At 36.8% G+C, this 22,620-nt stretch overlaps 1 protein-coding gene across 2 annotated transcripts in view; it reads left to right on the plus strand.

Annotated features, from left to right (window-relative positions):
- IRAG1 (inositol 1,4,5-triphosphate receptor associated 1) overlaps positions 1 to 22,620 on the plus strand; it is a 110,238-nt gene that overhangs the window by 25,161 nt on the left and 62,457 nt on the right. Inside the window, exon 2 of one of the 2 annotated variants that reach the window (XM_061462921.1) lies at positions 9,995 to 10,153. The gene's annotated coding sequence lies outside the window, so the exon portion shown is untranslated. Of the gene's footprint in view, positions 1 to 9,994; positions 10,154 to 18,998; positions 19,386 to 22,620 lie in introns of those variants that run through there. The other variant, XM_061462922.1, reaches the window with a different exon arrangement.

Consider the following 22,620-nt stretch of genomic DNA (forward strand, 5'->3'; position numbering starts at 1 on the left):
ACTAGGTACACATAAAGACTATAAAGCCACCTTCTATGGTAAGAAGTGTTTGAAGAAAGGGTAGGATGACTGAAAAGCATGTGATGGCAACTCTCAAGGCTCAAACACACAGCAGTTGTCACATGTCAGCTACTTGAAGTAATGAAGTATGTGCTCACCTGCAGCTAAACAGATAGTGAAACAGATAGTAAAAAAAAATCCTGCCATGTGAGCTAAAAATTATTTGCTTAAACCTCATTGAGTTGTAGTGGGTATTTGATTACTCATTAAACTATCATAAGACTCATAATAATTTCTTCTTTAAACTGAGGCTTTAGGAGAAGTCTAAAATGTCAGAAGAATCAGTAAAACCTTTTACTAAACATGTATCTGAATAATATTCTCATATAAGGATATGGCAGGCTAAATTTTGAACCAGTTCTCAGACCTTTTTCATTCAGCTGATGTAATGGCTGTTTGATTTCCTTTTTTAGTTACTTGCTACTTCAAAGCATGTTATTGCTGTGTTCTAAAATGCACAATTATTTATCTGTTGCTGCCTTTTATAGTCTAAAAAGAATGTCAGACTTGCAGTGAGAGATGCAAGTACTACAAGGAGGTGATGAAGCAGTGACTTCTAAAGACGATGCTGTATGTTCAGTCTTTTCTCAGGCTTGCTTTTCTATGTGCTCGCTACATAACAACATGTGGAAACAGCAGGCAAATGAGCCTCTGGATCAAGCATACACAAAGGCAATAGCTGGTTGCTGGTAAATGTAGCTGTGTAGCTGACATCAAAGCGAGGCTTTTGTAGAGTGTTGTGGCAGTAGGAGACTGTTTTTTCCCCTGAGAACTACTGCTAGTAGTTTATAAATGTGTTTTCTCCTTATGAGATCATCTCTTTTTATTATGAAGTAGAGAGAAAATAGTATTTGCATCTTTAATTTACTATTCAAGTCAAATCTATTGAATACACGCTCAGGGCTAATAATAAAAGAAATTGGCCAGCTTAGCATGGATGCTACTTGCAGTCTCTTGGCACCTCTCATGTGATGCTTCTTTTTTATCCGTTACTCTCTTCCAAATAACAATACCACCAATATGCCTGTTCTGGATTACATCACTTGTTTAAGAGAACCTTGGTACAAGATAGCTTTCAGCAAGCTTAAAGAGATCATTGGTCATTGTGGTCACTGAGTCTAACAGCTGACACAGCTTTCACTGGCTTTTTCCTAGTCTTTAAAATACTGAAGTTGTGTTTCGCAGACTGGAAGTTTGTGCTTCCTTCTCATTGAAATTTCAAAAGCAGTTGGAAAGTTCATTAAGTAATGCTTGTTCTTTTTCTGTGCTGCAGGGGCTGCTGTGTAGATTCAGTTAAATGTAGTTCAAGAATTGCAACACTTAGTACATAATCAATGTAACCTTATCTAACACACTCATATTTATATAAGGTTATTAACTTTAATTTTTAATGTTTGTTTTAATACATGCCTTATTAAATATGTTAGTAGTCTCTAAGTAGATACATTTAAGACACATCTTCCCCACTGGGCTTTGCAAATGATCTGTCACTTTTTTTGCCTGTTTTTCTTTGTTCCGTGTGTGATAGGTAGCTGCAACCCATTTGTTGTCAGATTGGTGCTGTTCATTTTCTATGTGAAGAATTGCTTGTAAGCTGCAGCAGAACTGAGTAACTTTCAAAACACCCAGGTTTCTGTAAGGAAATGAGACCTATAAATAAAATTAAAAACAGGGTATTGAAAAGAATTAAATCTGAAGGTACATTAAAAGCTAAATTGAAAGTAACCATTTGAAAGTAGGAAAGGAACCCTTTAACTCTTATCCATTCTTTTTTGCTAGGCCATTGTAGTCTCTTTAGATGGGATATCCCAGCCATTTCGAGCAATCTTTGTATTTGCAGAGGTGAAATGGGGAAGTATGAGCTATCTTTCAATCTACAGCAAAATTGGCTTTACTTCATGATTTGTGATAAAAATGTTCTTGCCCTTTCCAAATGCTAGAAGGGTGTCCTCTGTGCAGACACTGATAGCAGTGTATTTTTCCTGTTGGCATACTGTGTTTTTGCCCACTTGAGTAGCAGGGGATGTTTTCTATGTGGGTCACTTCCTTTTCTGCTGTAGGTTTGAAGGAGACTGTCAGGTTTTTTCAGTCTTATGTCTGAAGTTTCAGCACAGGAACTGGGCAGTAGATCACGAGCTTTTTGAGATTGAGATGTGTAATCAAATGGGGAACAATATTTTTACTTTGTTGGCAAAGTAAACTGCAAGGTAAATTTTGAGAAGAGAATAACTGGACAGGTGTGGTCAGACTTTCAAAGCTGTGTTTTGTCTCCAATTCAGTAAGAAAAATTAGCACTATGCACCTGTCTGTATTTGCAGGGCTATGTTTTGTACATAATGCAAAGCCGAATTTATTCACACTTAAGACCTGTTGTTAGGCTTTTTGTTAGTCACAAAGTCACAGGCAAAATATAATGAAGGGAATCCAATCTATTGCACATGAAATGTTTCTGTAGCTTAGCAGCTCTGTTGTGCCTGCTTATGAGGGTGCTGTCACCATAAGGCCTGTTTCTTAACATTTCTTCTAGTGTTTCTTTCAGGACAGTGAGATCATGGCATAGTATCAATGCCAATAGATTGTATCAATAGATACAATGTTGAGTATCAGATCTTTTAGATAATGAGTTTGAATCATAGCATCAGCTGTTTTGGAAAAGACCTGTAAGACCACCATGTCCAACTGTTATCCCAGGACTGCCAAGTCCACCACTAAACCACGCCACTAAGGGCATTTACACGGGGTTTTTGTTGTTGCTGTTTTGGGGGGAGGTTGACACTTCCAGGGACGGTGGTTCCACCACTTCCGTGGGCAGTTTGTTCTAATGCCTGATCACCCTTTTGGTGAAGAAATTCTTCCTAATATCCAGTCTACACCTCCTTTGGCGCAACTTGAGGCTGTTATCTCTTGTCCTCTCACTTGTTACTTGGGAGGCCAGCCACCTCCTCGCTCCATCCTCATTTCAGGTAGTTGTAGAGAGCGATAAGGTCTTCCCTGAGCCTTCTCCAGACTAAACTACTCCAGTTGCCTCAGCCATTCCTTATCAGACTTGTGCTCTAGGCCAGATAAAATATATCCCCGCAGTTGCATTCATGCATCCTAAAACCCAAATACAAGTTCACTTTTTTATTTTGAAAACGCTGTCAGTTTGAGATCTGTTTTGATCAAGAGTGCTATGAACTAGATCTGCAGTCATTCAGTTGTATTTTGCTGCAGAGTTGCTTCTCATCTCATTTTCCTTTTCAGAGGAGCCATGTGAAGTTTCCAACAAGGCATAGTAGTTGCTCTCGTGACCATTGAAATAAAGTTTATCCAGAGCTCTTTATTGTTGAACTCATGTTCTATAGTTTGATTTAGTAGAAGTTTGGCTTCCAAAGTGGGATTAAGTTCTGCAGTTGCAGAGGTGGGGAAGCCAAGTTTTTGCTTAGCAGTACCAGGAATCTATTAAATGTTTGAGTGAACATAATGCAGGATGTAGTGCATCAAGTGGTTTATTGGTGTAGTGAATTTAATCCTTATAGTCTTTATACACAAAATACAAAGCTTGACAGGATTGTTCATAAAATATTATGATTTATCCAGTGACACATGTCTAAAAGTTATAATGTGCAATACAGTAAGGGTAATATTTGAAGTTCTTAAGAAAGGTAGTGTTGTGAAAGAGCTAACTGGATAATTGCAAACAAAATTAAAGGTCCTGTAGTTCAGCAACACATAAGGTCTGTCTTAACTGTATGTAGCAGATTTTTGACCATTGCTTCCCAAATGAGTAAATCTGGCCTATCAAGTGGGATGATAGAGAGATGGATGCTACATCTAGTAATTTTAATTACCTGGATTTCTTCCATTGAAATGTGGTTGCCAGGATATTGTTGCCTCACATATATAGAGACAAATACAGATGCTATATTCTTGCTTGTACAGAGTATAAGGATGACATAATTTTTGTAAAGTTTTCCCATCTGAGCATTTGTTATGCAGTTAAAAAATAATGTTCGTCATATCTGTATACTTGAAGTGTTGTATTATGTCTGCTTCTTAATGTGAACAGAGAAGTTATTCTGTATGTGAAGAATCCATCTTAAATGCAAGAAACAAGAGAGACCTCAGCAAGGTAAGAGATTAGATTTGAGACAGATTTTTTCATTTTGTTTCTGGTTTTATACTGGTATAAATCAACGTATTCAGATCATTAACTGAGCATACTGCTCCACCAGTCTTAAGAGTTTTATAGACTAATACAGGATTATACAAGGGCTAAATTGAAGTAGAATAGTTCAGGCTGTTTTTTCAGATTACCTGTCTTGCACGAATTTATAAAACACTGGCCCCTGTGCACTGTAGGCTGGAGTGTGGTTACCAGTACGAAGGCAGCACAAATAACCTAGCATAAGTTACTAGCAATGGCAGCACAAAGCTAATTAAGTTATTGCAATTCCCAAAATGTCTTCAATATCTCACTTAAAATTGGCTTATCTTTATTTGGCCTAGGGTGTTAGGACTGTACAGGTTTGGAAGAGGACTTTTGTAAAAATCGATTAATGACATTGTGTTCCTAGGGAAGAGTGAAGTTATTCCTGCAGGACAAACATGCAGTTATCCCACGGTAGATAAGACAGCACGAGTGTTCAAATGCTAATAGGCTTTAAAAAGAACATCTTCAGTTTATTTCTTCCTTGCTTTTATTAAATTTGCATATATAGAGTATTTGAATGTAGAACATATGTAGGTTTCTTTAATCATCTTTTATTTAAAAGAGCATAAAATGTATTTTGGGATTAGAAAATGTTGAACTGTCTTTAATCAGTGTGGTTTAAGGTCTATGCATTTGGATCAGACTTCAGTGATTTTAGATTTTTCCTCTTCTGGTTAATAATTCTCATGTTGCTGAAGGCTTTTGGTGGTTAGTTTTTGGTTTTGTGGTTTGTTTTGTGTTGTTTTTCTCTTTCTTTAATGTTTCGTCAATAAAGCATTTCATAATCTTGCTTTTTAAAAATGTTCAGTTGTGGTCAGGATTTCTAACAAAATTCAGGTCATATCCTGGGAATTATGTCTGCTTAACATTCCATTTTTGCAATACTGTAGCTTCATTCTTCCATGCATATGCAAACAACGCTTCTTCCCCACTGCTTGGTCCTGTTCCTTGCAAAAGATAAATTCTTCTAACAATCAGAAGAATTGTCCTAAAGTTCTTGTGATTTGGTTAAGAAGTAACATCTTATTAGCATAAGGCTTTCCTTATGGTCAGGTTAAAGGAGATTTTTATTTTAAAAAATATAAAAAAATTAACAAATGATAAAATTAAAGAGCTCATTTTATAGTTAATGTACTTGACATATGTTTGTAGTTATATATATATTTTAGCAGCATAGAAAGTTCTTTCATACAGTTTATAGAAAAAGAGGGGAGGGAGGGAAGCGAAAGAGTTTGGAGGCTTTCTGTGGTTGTTTTTCTGTATTGGTGAGGGATTTGCAGCTTTCTGTTGAAAGCCTGGATTTCAAAGTGATGCCAGGGGGCTGTATGTTTTGCGGCATCTTTAGTATGCCAAAATATATACACAGATGTATCAATATTTCACATTTCTCTCTGATGCAATTTGTAAATTGGTGTGTTTTTCCTGTCTTATGTGGGCCTCTCCAGCAGCACAGGGAGAACCATGTGCTGAAGGGTATGTTTTGTCATTCCCAGTAGCAACATGTTGGGATCAGGTTTTTCATAAAACCACTTTATTGTCTGGGTAGTGAAGAAATAGCAAAATTTTCTTCTGTTAATGTGGCACTGTTCTGATAAGGGAACCATTTTGTTTTTCTATAGTGCAAGTGTAGTTTGGTTTAAATCATGCTGAAACTTGCATCATTTTCATTCTTGGAAAAGCTGAGAAATAGGAATTCATGTTTTAGCAAACAACATATACTTGTATGAGACCTCATAACTTACTGCTTATAAGATTTTAAGCATATGATCTGCTCTTAAATTGTGACACAAATCTGGTTATACTCTTCTTGTTCAGGCTATTGTTAGACTTATCTACTAAGCCCACAGGGCTTATGTACAGTGAGCATCCAAGGATTTTGGTATGCAGTGACAAGCTTTCCTTTGGCTCTGGCATTTTTTCTTTGCTGCTGCTTCACAGTAGTTGGAGTCTAAATCCCAGATGTTTTGGAAACATCCTGCATGTTTGGTTTTTCTGTCTTGTTTGAGGGCAAGTAATTGACTAACAGATTCCTCACATTACTCCATAGATATGTTGTCTAAGGGCTATAGTTCAACACTTCCAAAATTGATACAAACAGTACAAGAAACAATAGTTTTGAGGGAGTCCTAAACCAGCATGAAGCTTTATTTAATGCCATGAAAAATACCCAATTTCAGTATTCCTTTGCCTTTGTCTTTTCTCATTTGCCTGAAACAGTCTGGGGGATGAAACATGTCCAGAATCTCTGTCATCATTATTGTCTTCTAAATCATGAAGTTCATCCAACATTTTATTATTCATCATTTATCATCAATATTATATAGTACATTTCATCCTGACTAGGTTTTTGCTATTTATTTGCCTGATTCTTATTGTCTTTCCTTTTCTTATCATTGTGAAGTCTCTGTTTCTGTGCATTTAGTTCATGACTTTTTTTCTTTTTCCTTGTTTAAGGAAAGGTGATTCTCAAACCACATCAGTGATAAAGATAAAAGTATTAGCTCTCTCTAACTCTAGTCAATATCCTTAACATTCTACTTTTTTAGTCAGAGCAGTGGAGAAACTTCAGCTTTTTCCATTGTTCATAGGTTGATTAATGTATATGCTACTAGCAGAAATAAACTTGTTCTATGGATACAGTAATTTTTATAATGATATTTTATGATATGTTATTCCTCAATGATACACGTAACAGTTCCCCAAATCATTACATATGGTCCATGGACTTCCACTTAATTTGCATGTGTAAACTCGGTCTGTGGTAAAAAATGTAGCAGAAAAGCTTAAAAAGACTTTCTAAGCAGCCTTTTTTGCTTGTCATAAATTCTTTTCTTTAATCCATGATGCAAGAACAATTACACATCACTCCAGCTGGATTTATATCGGTATAAAAACTTATTGCCACAAATCAAAAGAATCTTAATAGAATTTATATGTAAAATTCAAATTACTGAGGTGACTTCTGCACATTTTCTGTTGCCAACTCCTGATGTAAGGTGTTTTAACAGTTTAATCACTAAGCCACATGTGTAAACATCTGTTTGTTGCCTCTTCTATTTGATGGTCAGCTTCTCCCAGGAAGTAGTAGCAGGCTTTGTATTTATAGTTTAAACTAAAAGTATGGAAGGGATAGTTGGTCATCTAGTGATAGAACCGATCATGATTGGTATCAGTTATTAATTATGGTCACTCTACTTAGTTTAAATTGGCTACTAAATCTGGATTTGAGAGGAATTTTCTCCAGAGTATACAAATAAGAACCTTTTGTTCTTTTGTATGTAAGTTTTATTGTTTTGACAGGAGGAAAAGCTGCTAGTTTGTGTGTGTTGGGTTTGGGTTTTTGTTTGTTTTTTTTTTTGTGGGTATTTTTTTTTTTTATTTTTGTGGGTTTGTTTTTGGTCTTATTTTTGGTTTTGTTTCAGGTGGTTGTGGTGGTAGTGATTCCTTTTCCTTTCCATCCTAAATTTAGGATGACAATGTGTAACTGTGTAAGAGCAGAGCCCAGGTAGGGGCCTAAATGCCAGCCCCCTCTCCCCTTCTTTTATTTCTGTTACCTATATAGTAGGTTACTGGGTATTTCGATTTCAGTTTCAAAGCACAGAAGATGCTTTGTTGCAGATTTGAATGAATCCTTGTGAAATTCGGGCTGATGAAAATCTACTGAAGCTTCTGCAGAAGTCTAGTGTAGTTTAGACTCTTATATAGCTGTGTCTAGCTCTATCTATTGTATCCTTACCAAAGGAAAATGATGGAATTATGCAGAGCATTGACTTAGCTAAATGTATTTTCTAATTTCTATATCTTGTAAAATTGCATGGTATTTGTACATGATTAATTAAGATTTCATTTCCTGTTTTACAGGATATCAAGCTGCTAATGAAAATGAGATTTCCCTTTTAACTTTTTTTTTTTAATGTTTAGTTGCCCGATATCAAATAATTGTGCATATTGTCTCCTGTAGCAGAAATAGCTTCTCTGCACTTCATTGTCCTATTGACTGAATCATTCCCAATTAATCCTGTTCTTTCTTGTTGGTTACTTTCTGCTGAAGGTTTTCACAGCTTTATTTCGGTTGGTGTAAACTCAGTCACTATAAGAAACCATGTGTGAAAAGAGAAATCTGAGTTAAAGGATTTTTTTAAATACATTTTTGGATATAAAATTTTGTCAAAATAGAAATAAATCAAAAGCAGTTGGGAAAAACATTTGCCAAATAGAGCATTCCATTTTTCTTCTGCAAACAGCATAGAACAGCAATAGTTGTGTCAACAAATACCAATACACATTTTTAGGGGATAAGACTTTGAGGAGCTGGTAAGAAAATACAAGAATCTAGCACTGATTCAAGACTACAAGGACTAGTTTTTGGAGACAAAAACGGAAACAGAAAGGAATCTAAGAAATGTAAGTGTGAAGAACATATAAATCACTGAATAGAACAGAATGAGCATAGTAGGTTTTTCTGAGGTGGCATCAAAGCAGGAATAGAAAACAAGTTTTAAAAAATTTATCAGAAGGTATTAGCCAGCTGTGCATTTCCCAAAAGAAGGATCAGATACTGGAGTGAACAAACATCACTTTGAAGCCCAATATTTGAATATGGATGTTTAGCATGCTCTTTGTTGTTGTCTTCTGGACCAAACTTTGCCTTACAGAAACCAGTAGTTGAGGTCTATAAAAAAGCAGCTGTCCCTGTAGTCTAAAAGGTAGATAGGTGAATCATGTTATTTAGTATGATTTGCATCCCCCAACCCTATTTTGTTGGGATCAGGAATGGGAGGATGACTTTCATGCCTAATAATACCCTTGATTTTTATTGTCTCTTATTCTTTTAAAATTATAATTGTTTCTTGTCAAAACTGCAACTGCATGGTTTTCCAAGAGGACTAAAATTTCAAAAGAAAGAATTGTTTACTTAGTGACAATTTTTTTAGGCAAATGCCTTTGGTATGTGGTATTTCATGCTTATATCTGAGTGTAACAAGTATTTTGTATATGTTTTTAAAGACGTAGCTGTCCAGATAAATAATCATATGTGAACTGCAGACTATAGCTGCATAAATGTAGGTTGTATTACTCAAATATTTTAATAACATTAATTTAAAAAACCAAACAAACAAACAAAAAGATTGCGATACCAAGCATCATCACAGTTTTAAAGCAATTTTAAAATACTGCAATACAGAACCTTTCTGTTCATGGCATAACTGATATCCAGCATAACTGATTCTGGTATGAAAGACCACCATGTGGATTCTGAAGATGAAGACAAGAAATTAGGGTTATTTTCCTGTATTTATACTGAAGAATCAAACAAGAAAAAATATTTCTCATGGTGTCTTGGGCACGTTTCTTTATCCTGTGCAGCTGAACACTTTCTAGTATTAATAAAACTTTAAAAGAAAAATGGGTTTGAATGCACAAAGAGAGGTAAAAATTATCAAGTAATCTCCTTGATGAAATAACTGTTTTTCAAACTGTGTATTACAGTATTTTAAAAAAAGTCAACTTACAATTGGGGGGGGGGGGGACAAAATATATGTCAAGGGAGTTTTAAAGTACATTGCCTGAAGCAACAAGTTGGAGAAGGGTTTAAATCTCAGGCTACCTGGGATGCTATAATTCAATAGCTATATAATTTGCCTCTCTCATAATGTCATGCAACTCTGCATCTGCATTTTTGCTGTGAAATTGGCTACTTTATAACTGATACCTCTCCTTGGTTTATTTTTCTGCCTGCAGCTGCCTTTTATTCTCCAAGTCTTCCCGCAAAGAACATGTACTTGAATTGCATTGTACAGTAGCCAGACTTCAGAGGGAAGGGAAAGCAGAAGTACTTTGCCGCTCACAGTAAGGGAGGGAATCATAAGCTTCAGTTGACAAGCTGTAAGTACAGCTTCAGTTGACTGCTGCAAGTACCTAGGTCAAGTATATGGCTTGTCTGGAAAATAAAGACAGCACCTAGAGTGCTGTGAAGTCATGCAATTAACTCAGAAAACAGTGGGAGTGTTTCCAGGGAAGAGGAATGCTGATAGTCATTTTCCTAACTGAAGCAATCCACTGCAAATACAATTAATGCTGTCAGTCAAGAGAGAACTATGAAGCAATACAATAGTTTTGTTTTTTTCCCTTTGTGAAAGCTATGCAGCTTGTTCTAAGGAAAACATTCATCTGTGAAATCCTACACCACCATCATCTCCATCACTGTGTGGAGGATTGAGGCATGTCTTTCTCCATGCTGTGTTTACATTCCAGAGTATAGTGAAGTTTTTCAGGGGATTTGGGCACATGCTTGTATTTGAATCCCTTTCAGGGTGGAAAAAAGGGGCTTTAGATGCCAAGCTGCTACCAACTATTCTTGTCCTTCTGGTAAAAGACTAGATGTTCTGATGATGAACATGTGTGGGATAGGAGAGGAAAAGTGGAATGGCTTTCAACCTGCCGTGTTTGATCTGTATTATATAATTAGGAAAGCTGTTTCCACTCTGTTCCAACCCTACTGGAGGAAGAAAGAGGTAATGTGAGCTTGCTACCAGCCTGGGACCTGCAGTACTATGCACCTGTGAATATTGATACCTTATGCTACAGAATTGACTTCAAAGATGCAACACCCATCTTTAATTCATATATATGGGTATAGTTGTTTAGTTGTTGGCACAGTTGTATATCATACTGGCTTTTTTTTTCTTGCTAAACTGTATTACTATGGCAGCATCCGAACATAAACTGGCCAGACTCAGTGCTAATTAGTACATTCACATTTAAACTCCTTCAGTTCCATGATTATTGTATCTCATCAAAGTTATGGGATTCTCACATATCCCCTATAATTTATATGTTCTCTTCAGGTAGATACCTCTAAATAATATTAGACTTGTTTTGGATTTATCTTGAATTTGTTGGGGATTTTTTTCTGTTATGGGATAATAGGTGAAAGAAAGGACTGAAGCAGTTTTGGATGGGCATTATATATTTTCAATGAAGCAAACACTATCTAAAACAGTGGAATCTCTTTCTCTGATGATGAAAACACAACACTGATAAATGTTTCATTGCCTTATTTCAGTATGGCATGATCCAACTCTGAGTATGGATTTCCTACTAAAAGCATGTCAGTCTCTAGTTTTGTAAAAGTTCAGTATATCATAAGGTGACACCAATTTTTATATATAAACATAGGTTAGGGTATCTGCTTATCAGATTTTTTTTTTTGGTGCTGATTTTCTTTATACAAGACTGCTGTTAGAATCTTAGCATTTCTTTTGAAAGAATAGAAAAACAATTTTGTTATGCTGTGTGTGATGAACTTACCTATAAAAATAGGAAATCTTGCTAATAACAAAATCCCTTGGCTGGTGTTTCTGAACAAAAACACTTGTGTCTTTTAGAACTAGGATATTCTGCTTAAAGAGAATCTTAGAAAGAGAACTAACAGAAAAACAGGTCACCTAGTTGCCCATTAAAAAACATCCACCAGGAAATTATTATCAGACTGAAGTACAGGAAGAAATGTAGAGAGGGGCTATTAGGTTTCAGATTTGAGTTGAAAAACAGTGTTAACCAGATATTACACTGTTAACTAGATGTAAGGATAAAACAAGTCATAGAACTATGATTTAGCCAGCTCTGAAGGCAAGACAGATATGCAGTGTGTTTTAAGAGTGATCTGGCAAAAATTCTCACTGGAAATGCGTTCTGTTAGACACTGGCAAAGAACAAAGCACCAGTCTTACACCCAATAGCTACTTCTGCATGAAGATAGGAAAAAGTAGAAATTAATGATGCTGTTAATTCCAGCTTTCTCCTTGCAATGCTTAAGGTAGCCAAATATTTAGCTGTGTGTACCTATAGTGATACTGAGTATGCATAATCAGTTAATGTTGTATTCTAAAACTGCCAGGCTCTTAGTACATGCTTCGTATGTATGTGTTGAGACTTCAAAAAATTAAAAAAATTGATAATTCCAAAAGGGCAAGCAGAAGTCATGGTTGCATTCGCAGGTTGAATGCCCTTTCCCTAAAACATCAAGTAACTTTAAAAGTTACCAAAAATGTTCATACATATTGTCATGGTTTAAGCCCAGCCAGTAACTCAGAACCACACAGCCGCTCGCTCACTCCCCTCCTATCTTCCTCTCCCTGCTCCCGGAGGGAAGGGGAGGAGAATAAAAAGAATGTATCTCCCACAGGTTGAGATATGGACAGTCCAGTAACTAAGGTATAACACAAACCACTGCTGCTACCACCAATAATAATAAGGGAAATAACAAGGGGAGAGAATACAATACCACCTGCCGAACGATACCCAGCCTGACCCGAGCAGCAATCTGGGGCTTCTGGATAACTCCCCCCAGTTTATATGCTGGGCATGACGTGCTATGGTATGGAATAACTCTTTGGCTAGTTTGGGTCAGGTGTCCTGTCTCTCCCTCCTCCCTGCTCCCCCTCCTCCCTGGCAGAGCATGAGACTGAGAAAGGCTTTCATCAGAGTAAACATAGCAACAACTAAAGACATCAGTGTTATCAGTATTGTTCCCAGGCTGAAAGTCAAAAATGCAGCGCTGCACCAGCTACTAAGAAGGAGAAAAATGCCTGCTATAGCTGAACCCAGGACACATATATTCAGCATATATAAAATTTTGCCTTTTGGGGGGAAACAGTTGAACCATGGCTGAAAATCAGTGTTTTATAGCAATCATTTTTACTCAATCACCATTTTGTCATATCTCAAATAACTGTGACTGAAAAACTGCAGTGTTACAGTGAAAAGTGGGAATTTTATCTATAGACATTCCTATTGATACTCTTCTTTTGCCTTTAAGTGCCTCCATTAAACTTCGAGGAAAAGTACGAAGAGGCAAACTATTTGATGAACACTGCAACAGTGTAGCAGCAGCAGTCTTCCACTCAACAGAAATGTGATTTAAAGCTTTTCTCTAAAATTCTGCTGGTAGAGCTGGAATAAGTTTCCTATCTGTTTTTTTTTTTTTTTTTTTTTGTTAACAAGCTGCTGGAAATATTAGAATAAATGACAGAGTGAAATTCCAGCATTGAAAACAAGTGTTAACCAAAATTAGTCTCTGCTCAGGGTTTGTACGTACTTTCTGCTGTAGGAATGGAGATCACTTACTCTGTCCCTGATAAGAGCTTCTCATATTACCTCCTGATAAGTTTGTTTTTACCATGTGGCAAATGTACTCTTCATTCTGCAACTGATTCTCAAAATCAAGGGTTCTTAATTGAGTCTGCAAGCATTATAGGAAGTCCAAACTTCAATATGCATACTGAATTCAAGAAGTATAACTTTACTGTTGGCCTAGATAGGAAGTTAGTCATGGTATTAACCTCTTAAGGTTTCTAAAAAGATCCCCAGAAAAGCAAATACAAAATTTCACCCCTTCCTTTTTCCTGTAATTGTGCTATTGCAGATCCCTTTTCACACAGGCTCACCCACCCACCCAAAAATCAAAACAAAAGATGAGCTGCAACAGGGGGTGTTCTCTACGGATAATTATTCACCCTATGGCCATGATTGTGTCAAGTCTTCTGAAATACTCTCCGTGATGGAAGAACTTTTTAAACTTTTTTCCCCCCTTTTTTTTTTCCCCACCCCTCCAAAAAGATCAAAAGCATGAGGGCATTTTTCCTTTTTTTATTTACATCATCTTCCAAAAACGTTTTCCATAGAACACAGAACAATCATTTAACAATGTATTAAACACATAACTTGTACACATGCTAAGGTTTCAATTACTATTAGCAGAAATTAAAGCTGAACCCCAGAAAATAATACATTAGAGTAAGGGAAATGGCCTTGAAAGACTCTATGTGCTAGAAAGTACTGGATATGTTTAGCTTCTTGGCAGGCTAGATTTACGGTAATGGAAACAGAATAATTTCCTTGCCCACAAAGGTTTAAAATTGTGATACTGTTTTGCTTTCCCTGTAATCTACTATAAATGTCTTAATATGATGCTTTTATTGGAACTTCACTTTTTAAAACCACTTTCTTAAAGGGAGAAAAAAAAAGATAAGGAAATGATAATATGATGGTTTCTGTAAATGTTTTGTATAACACTTAGCCAGAAGGACTTGACTATTTAAACTGTGTTCATCAGTTTGGATCATTTGATTGATTATCTGGCAATGAGTGCTGGTAAACAGATTGATGTTCTGTTTCTTGGACTCTGTTTCTCATGCAGAAATTATTAGCTGGCTATTTTGAGACTGAGAAAATCATTAGCTTTATAAATAAAAAGACTCATTATGGCTTAATTAGTAGAGTTTTTGCAAGCACTTTGAGTACTTCTCTAAGTTCTCAAATCTCTGCATAGCATGGGCTTGTTTACCGGATCTTCTGTTCTGGATGCTTTTCTTTTAATCTGCAATTGTATGTTTTTCTAACCTAACATCTTAAGGATGGAGATCGAAGGAGGTGATCCTCCATCTCTACTCTTCTTTCATGAGACCTCACTTGGAGTACTGTGTGCAGTTCTGGTGTCCTCAACATAAAAAGGACATGGAGCTGTCGGAACAAGTCTGGAGGAGGGCCATGAGGATGATCAGGGGACTGGAGCACCTCCCGTATGAAGACAGGCTGAGAAAGTTGGGGCTGTTCAGCCTGGAGAAGAGAAGGCTGCGTAGAGACCTCATAGCAGCCTTCCAGTATCTGAAGGGGGCCTATAGGGATGCTGGGGAGGGACTCTTCATCAGGGACTGTAGTGACAGGACAAGGGGTAGCGGGTTAAAACTTAAACAGGGGATGTTTAGATTGGATACAAGGAGGAAGTTCTTTACTGTGAGGGTGGTGAGGTACTGGAATGGGTTGCCCAGGGAAGCTGTGAATGCTCCATCCCTGGTGGTGTTCAAGGCCAGGTTGGATGAGGCCTTGGGTGAGATGGTTTAGTGTGAGGTGTCCCTGCCCATGGCAGGGGGGTTGGAACTTGATGACCTTAAGGTCCTTTCCAACCCTAACTATTCTATACTTCTGTGATTGTCATCAGATTCATATGAAGTGCTGTGGAAAGTTGGAAGCAAAACTTCTGCTTTTCAGAAGACTAATCTAGAAAAGTTGCCACACAAACGTTATTACAAATACCATAAAATTTTGTTACATTTTTCATTAAAAAGTCAAGCATAGCTGCTCAGCTGACTGGCAAAGTGAATACTGACTAATATCATCCTGTGGAACCAGCATACATTCTAGTTCAAGTATTCCAATTGTGATTTAGTATTCAGTAGAATAAGCGACTGCCAGATGTAGAAAGCTTATTGCATGTTTTGACTTGGGTTTTTTTTTTTAGTTTTTTGTTGGTTTAGGGTTTTTTTAGTGTGTTTTGTTATCAGATCTGTTCTTATTGTATGCCTTTTCTTGTGTCTGGATGAGGCTGGCTGATCAGTTTGCTGCACAGTGTTTGTTGCATGCATAAATGAGATCTGCATAATGGATACCAGCGTGTGAAATAAGATTACTTCACTTTTGTGTTTCATTATATCAGTAGCAACATACAAGCCAGAAAACCCATTGAAGGCACAAACCTCATGCAAGATTAAATGTTCCAATTAACAACAACAAAAAAAAGATCTGTGCAGGAAAATGAAGGCGTGCAGGAAAATGAAGGCATGCAGGAACATAAGCTTGAACTCAGTTAACTAATTTTTTTTACACAGTTTTGGAGAAATGAGATGATGAGGATGGCTAATACAATTTATTCCATAAGCAAAATTGTCAATGTTCATTAGCATTTGTGCAGAGGACCTGCAGTTGACAGAAATGCATTCTAGATGTGGTAGGAAAAAAGCCCTAACTGATAAAAATACTTTGGGGATGTTTTTAAAATTAAATACGGAAATTCATGTCATACAACTCCAGTTTTAAGTGTAAATATCATTTCTGCTGCAATATTTAGCCTGATTAATAATCTTCATATTTTAGTTACTGAATAAAGAATAGAGCATGTAATCACGTGTTGTCATTTATATTTTGTCAGCTATAGCATGCTGCTTTATTGCATGGATAGCAATTATGCATAGGCAGAAAGGATAATAAGCAGCATTTTTAATACAGTGTATTTTGAAGTCCTGAAGCATAAATTCTTCAGAATAATCACAGAATGCTTGAGGTTAGAAGGCATCACCGGTGGTCATCTAGTTCAATCTCCCTGCACAAGCAGGGTCACCTAAGCACATTCCTCAAGGCTGTATGCAGATGGCTCTTGAATGTCTCCAGGGAAGGAGACTCCACCACCTCTCTGAATAACCTATTGCAATGCTCAGTCCCCCTCATGGTAAATTTCTTCCTCGTGCCCAGGTGGAACTTCCTGTGGTTTAGTTTATACCCACTGCATCTTGTCCTGTCTCTTGACACCACCAAGAAGAGTCTTGCCCCATCCTCTTGACGCTCTCCCTTCAGATACTTACACATATTGATCAGATCCCTCTAGAACCTTCTCTTCTCTAGGCTGAACAGGTCCAGCTCCCTCAGCCTTTCTTCATAAGAGATTCTCCAGACCTTCAGTCTCCTGTCTGGATTGGAGATCTTGGCTGGACTTAGTCCAGATGCTCCATGTCTCTCTTGTACTGTGGAGCTCAGAACTGGATGCAGTGCTCCAAGTGGGGTGTTGCTAGGGCTGAGTAGAGAGGGAGTATCACCTTCCTTGACCTGCTGGAAATGCTTTTCCTAATGCAGTCCCAGAAACCATGGGCCTTCTTGGCCACAAGGACATGTTGATGGCTCATGGACAGCTTGATGTCCACCAGGATCCCAAGGTCTCTCTCCTAAAAGCAAACAAGCAAAAAAGCTCAATGAAAAATGTTTAGTATGGTTTGTGTTACTATGCCATGCTTATGCAAATTTAACCATCTAGTTAAAATTTTTAGATGCTAAGTTTCACTCATTTAGAAACTTAGATTTTTTTTTCTAGGAAGTTTCACTGCATTTGGCCCAAGATCACTCATGTTAAATCAAATCTCTGGGCAAAGCACCTGCCAGCACATTGAGCATGCTAGAGAATATAAAAATACACACGTAGTTTCAGGAGCTGAATATTGATGGAAGCATCATCTTCCCTGTCTTGTGAGTACCTCCAGAGTCCTGTGTCCCCTAAATACTAGCAGTGGTCATGTTTGTGTGGTACAAGTGCATGTGCCAAACAAAACAGAACTGAAACTCTGCTGCTATAGGTTTCTGCCATAGCAGGGGCAGTAGCTCTCCTTTACAAGTTACTGACTTAACGAAGTTTCTAGGAAATTAAAATATTTTTGAGACCTTTTTAATAAATTTTGGCTAAATTTGACTAACAGTGGTTACAGGATGCAAGACCAATGGACAAGCAACTTAAGCAAAAAGTTTTATTTCCCAGAGGATGGTAATGCTAAAAGGCAATAAGCAACTTGGTTTTGACCAAAATGGGTTCAAAGCAGCAGTTGCTATGAAAGGGATGCATGCAGATATAAGAGTAACACAACTTCTGTTACTGATAAATGAAACACTTGGCTACTTGTGGTCTGAGAAATTCTGAGAAAATAAAATTGGAAAATGATGAATTACAGGGGCTAGTAATGCTCCTGCAGTTGCAGGTAACTAAAGGGAAGACTGGAGCCATGTTAAACCACAAGAGAGTATTTCAGTTTGTGGGTAAAAATGTAGTTCAAGAAGACGGGAGATGTTAAAATGTCTTGTCAGAGAGCCAGTAATCATGCCAAGGACTGTCAGTGGACAAAGGACATCAAAACCTGTTTTTTGAAGCACACAGCTACCCCCTTTTACCTTTGGATCAAGCTTAAATGCCAGTGTTAAAGAATTTTTTCAGAACTTTACTTATTGTGTTGATTTTGGGGACAAAGAATGTCTGAAGTGTAGAATAATACACTTCCTAATGCAAGCTCAAGCCTGATACGGCACAAATGAGGTGTCCAGCCTCTTGTTTCCTTATGTTGCAGGGACTGTGCTGTGTTGCAATGGACTCATCTTTGCCCATTTCTACAAGTATGCTCATGCTTCCTGCATTGCTCCGCTATGGAATGTGTTTTCCAAAATGAAATAATCAAATCCTTACATTGCTTTGTTTGATCTGTTTCTGCCTTGCTGCTCTTATTAACCATTATCAAAAGGAAGTTAATTTAGTATCAGTTTGTTTCATTTTCTTAAAGCAGCCTTAATATGTCCTCACCAAACTTACTATATAATATTTTTGCATACATTTTGGTGCAATTTTTTGACATACCCTACCCTCAACTCTCTTATCTGTACTTGAATTGTGACAGTTTTTTTAAACAGGGTTTGGATTACTTGTATTTAATAACTTTACAACACCTGGTGTAAGTAGAACTCTTAGTTAGGATCTGTGGATGTAATTGTAATACTGAAAAATGAAGAGGCTGAAGAGGTTAAAGGACTGCAGTAAGATCTATGTCTGTTTCAGAGCTGAGAGCTCTGAATCATATTCATGTGATTCTCCTTCAGGTACTTGAATATTGTGTGGTAAATGTTTTGCATTTCTTTTCCCTCTTCATGCCCCATTTGTAGTTACATTTTCTCATGGGATACAAACAGCTTCTGTGGACATCAGTGGGAATTATTCGTACTCTGTGAGTGGAGAGCAGAGCCCATGACTGGACTGAAGCCAGCGTTCTTTAAAAGTTCACATCTTGTATTTGCTCTCTAATTTAGAATCCTTCTAACCAAACAAGGGGGGGAGAATGTGAATAATAGCAGCTGTTTCAGTAAAAAAATCAAAGGGTTAACAGAACACGATGTAAACTGATGTAAACTGTTTCATCTGTTCTTCCTACTTGTCAGTTTTAATCAGAAATTAGTAAGTAGAGCTTATATGCAATGAACTTGAAGAATGCTAATGGGATGCCTGCATCATGTTGTACTCAGAGTACTTATGCCAGAATAGGAAAGCCTTTAATGCTGTAATTCTCTGAGGCAAGAAAGAGGCTTTCTGAAGAGTTACTTTAAATTTAAACTCTCATTCTAATGTTAGACAGCCTGTTGGATCTCTGAGTTAAAAATTGCTTCAGCTTTAGTTACTAGAGCCAGATGTAACATTGACCTTAAATGGTAAAAGCTCCCAAGAGTGAAAGAGAGGCTGGCCTGAAGGGAAAAAGAGGAATAACTGAAGTTTTAGGTAAGTAATCTCTGTAACTGAGAATAAGCTCTTTTTCAGCCGTGAAACAGAACGGAACCATGTTTCCTCCTTAAAGGTACAGTACCTTGTTGTTGTGATATTGAGTAGTTGGTTCTTTCCAACTTTCCTCCCCTACACCCTTCAAATTCTACCTCTTCTTCAGATTTTAGCTGCTTAAAAACTGAGTGTAGTTAATGAAATCTAGTGCACTGTATGTACTGTTTGGGAATGTACAAGAATGAAAAAGAAAAAGCTGTGTTAATTAGACGTGATTATTGAAGGTCCGTAGTCAGTAATTCAAGGCAGCCTGATTCACAGATACTGTTAGCTGTATTGGGCTAGAGTCTTAGTTAGCAGCAATAGGGAAACAGATTTATTTATTTTTTTTTTATTGCATGACTTTCCTTCCCACAAGCTTGCTTTTAACAGTGTCGGAGTTCATTTTGATGGATTACCTACTTGTGTCTGGAACTTATCTTTTAAAAAGGCACTTCCAGAGCTTTTTCTTTATGCTCTGTGTTTGGTTTTAATCCTATTAGATGTAAATTAATACCGTTAAGTGCGTCTAATTGGAATGTTGTACAGAAAAAAAAACCCAAACCAAATCAACCTTCAAAATGTTACAGCATTTTTGCTTTAATATGAAAAATCACAGTATTTACATTTCCTGGTATTTTGTTCTTCAGCTTTATCTGTGCCATTTGGTAGGTACTCTGCACTGAAACGTATTACATTTTCTTGGCAAATTAAAACACTTTTTGTCTTACTAATGTGTATGTTAACCTTTTTTTCTCAGACAGTAGTATGTAAACAACATGAAAGAAAGAGGTCAGTTCAAGGAAAGTGAAGGCTGGGGGTTCTGTTACTAACTGATATTAGTAACAACTTGTGTTAGTTGATTTTTCAAATTGTATATAGAATGATTGCATCTGGTGAAAAAGTCTTTTCAATCAGCTGCAAGATTCCATCTTTGAGGAGTGATTAGACAGTATCAGATGTATTTAAAGTTCTGAGCATAGACAGTGTTCCTGCAAGTGCTAACAGTTGCTGCAATTATATTTGATATGGTAGGTATTGTACACACTTTAAAGAAAGGTTACTTCATCCAGGTTCAAGAGAATGTGGTAAATGAGTCTTATTTGTTAAAGCATTTGAAATCCAGTTGCAAAACTTATTTAATTTTCCTTTTCTTTTCTCTGGACTATCATTGGTGAATAGCTTAGTTTTAGGTTTATCTCCTACCTAACCTTTATATTTTAGATCAATAATTCAAATCATTATTGAGATCAAATAATTCAAATTTAGATCAACCAAATATCCAAAATCAACAATTATACCGAACTTGGAGCGTGATAGTCTAACAATGCTACCCGTAGAAATCTAAGTTTATTAGAATTAACGCTGTAAATGGCACTAGGTGCCCCTGCCTTGGCAGGGGGTTTGGAACATATAATTTTCAGAGGTCCCTTCCAACCCTAACGATTCTGTGCAATTAAGAAACAGCCCAATATAGTAAATGCTGAATACTAGAGAGCCCTCCCTGTTTTAATAATCTTGTGGTTTTGTAGTTTCCAGAGCCACTCGTTCTGATTTGCTGGTCCGGCATGTGTTAGTTTACTTGTGACATTTTGTGCACCCCTTGTGCAAGGATATGCAACTTCAGATGGTGTTTAGAAGGTGTTTAAGTTTTAATTAGTTATTTTTAACTTTGTATATGGACTGAAATAACTATTCACTGTCTAACTCCTTCACTTCTGAACTAAATATATATTTCTAATATATCTTGTAGCATTTCAGCAAGTATTGTTCTTAATGCATCCAACCTTTTTTTTTGTTTGAATATATAATATAGTGCTATGTGTAAATTTGTCATCAATGAAGATGTTATAATGACAGGAAGTGTAATTTAATACAAAAAGTACAGGTTGCTCATTTGTACATAGTGAAAATTGTGTGTTAACATCAGCACTACGATAAAGTACATAGGATTGTCAATGTATTTCATTTATATAAATTCCTCTGCTTTACATCCATCTGAATTAAGCTCTAAATTGGTTGTGGACGTGAAACCTGAATATCTCACTACTGCCTATCTTCTTACACATTTGAGTCAGGCTTAATAGCTTTTATAGTTATAATTTTTTTCAATAGTTTTCTATAGTCCTATTTATTTGGGAGCAAAGCAGTGAAAGTTAAGTATTACCTCGGAGTCAGACTCATAGTTCCAGTCTTGAACACCAACCTCTTCCTTTCCATCCTTTCGAGCGATCCTTTCGATCAGTCTGCTTTCTGACGGCTTTCAGTGATAGTATGGTGTCAAACCACTTTTTGAAAAGCTGAGTTAGAGAGTATGGCAACTGAAGTATAGAGGGCTGAGAAGAGACAGATGTTGAAAGCTTATTTCAAGGATCATATATGTATGCTCTTTACATGTCATGTAGTTCTTTTGCTTCATCTATTTGCTCTTCTTAATGAAGTCTGTAAGTCCAGGAAAAAGAAGCATCAAATGGCTTGTGAGTGGAAGGGGAAAGAAAATCCATCCTATTTCAAGGTTTGTGGGCTATTAAAAGATCTGGGGTATTTATAGACAGAGAGAGATCTTTTCTGTCCTAAATTGCAGCCTTCCTGTAAACTAAGCAGAAGAATTTCCTTGTGGTGTGTTCTCCACTGGTACATCCTTTGAGAAGGGGGTTGAAGAGATGGTTTGGATCTCAGTATCACTGACAGAAAATCTGAGTGGGTGGTGGATCTTTGTAAGCTTGTAAACTAGTGACTCAAGACATGAATTGTTGCTTATGTACATGTGGAGTTGTATGTTATGTAGAACTGTAACTGTTACTGTACCACTGAGAAATAATAACTCAGTTATTATTACCTGGAAAGTAGGTCCTAAGAATTCTGAAAAGGATAGAGTGATCTGATACTTAGAATAAGCGGACTTGTAGCCTCAGGTTTTGTTGGAGAGTTTAGGCTCTAAAGAATTCCTGGATTTAATCCTCTTCATTAGGTAGATGCAATATTTTTAAAATTTTTTTTTTTTTTACTTTTGTTTATTTCAATGTGTCTATTGTTACTTATAGAATCTGAAAAATAATTTGAGAAATTCAGTTTTATTTATGAATTACCAAATGTTTTAAGTACTGAAAGATTTAAACAGCAGTATACCCAACAGCACTGACATGTCACACCCACACTCTCCCCCACAAAAAAAATCAAAAATACCATCCACTAGAAC

The sequence above is a fragment of the Pezoporus flaviventris genome, unplaced genomic scaffold (genome assembly GCF_033815535.1).
Source record: "Pezoporus flaviventris isolate CSIRO_AGI_PZ_B2104156 unplaced genomic scaffold, CSIRO_AGI_Pfla_v1 ptg000036l, whole genome shotgun sequence".
NCBI classification, from domain to species: domain Eukaryota; kingdom Metazoa; phylum Chordata; class Aves; order Psittaciformes; family Psittacidae; genus Pezoporus; species Pezoporus flaviventris.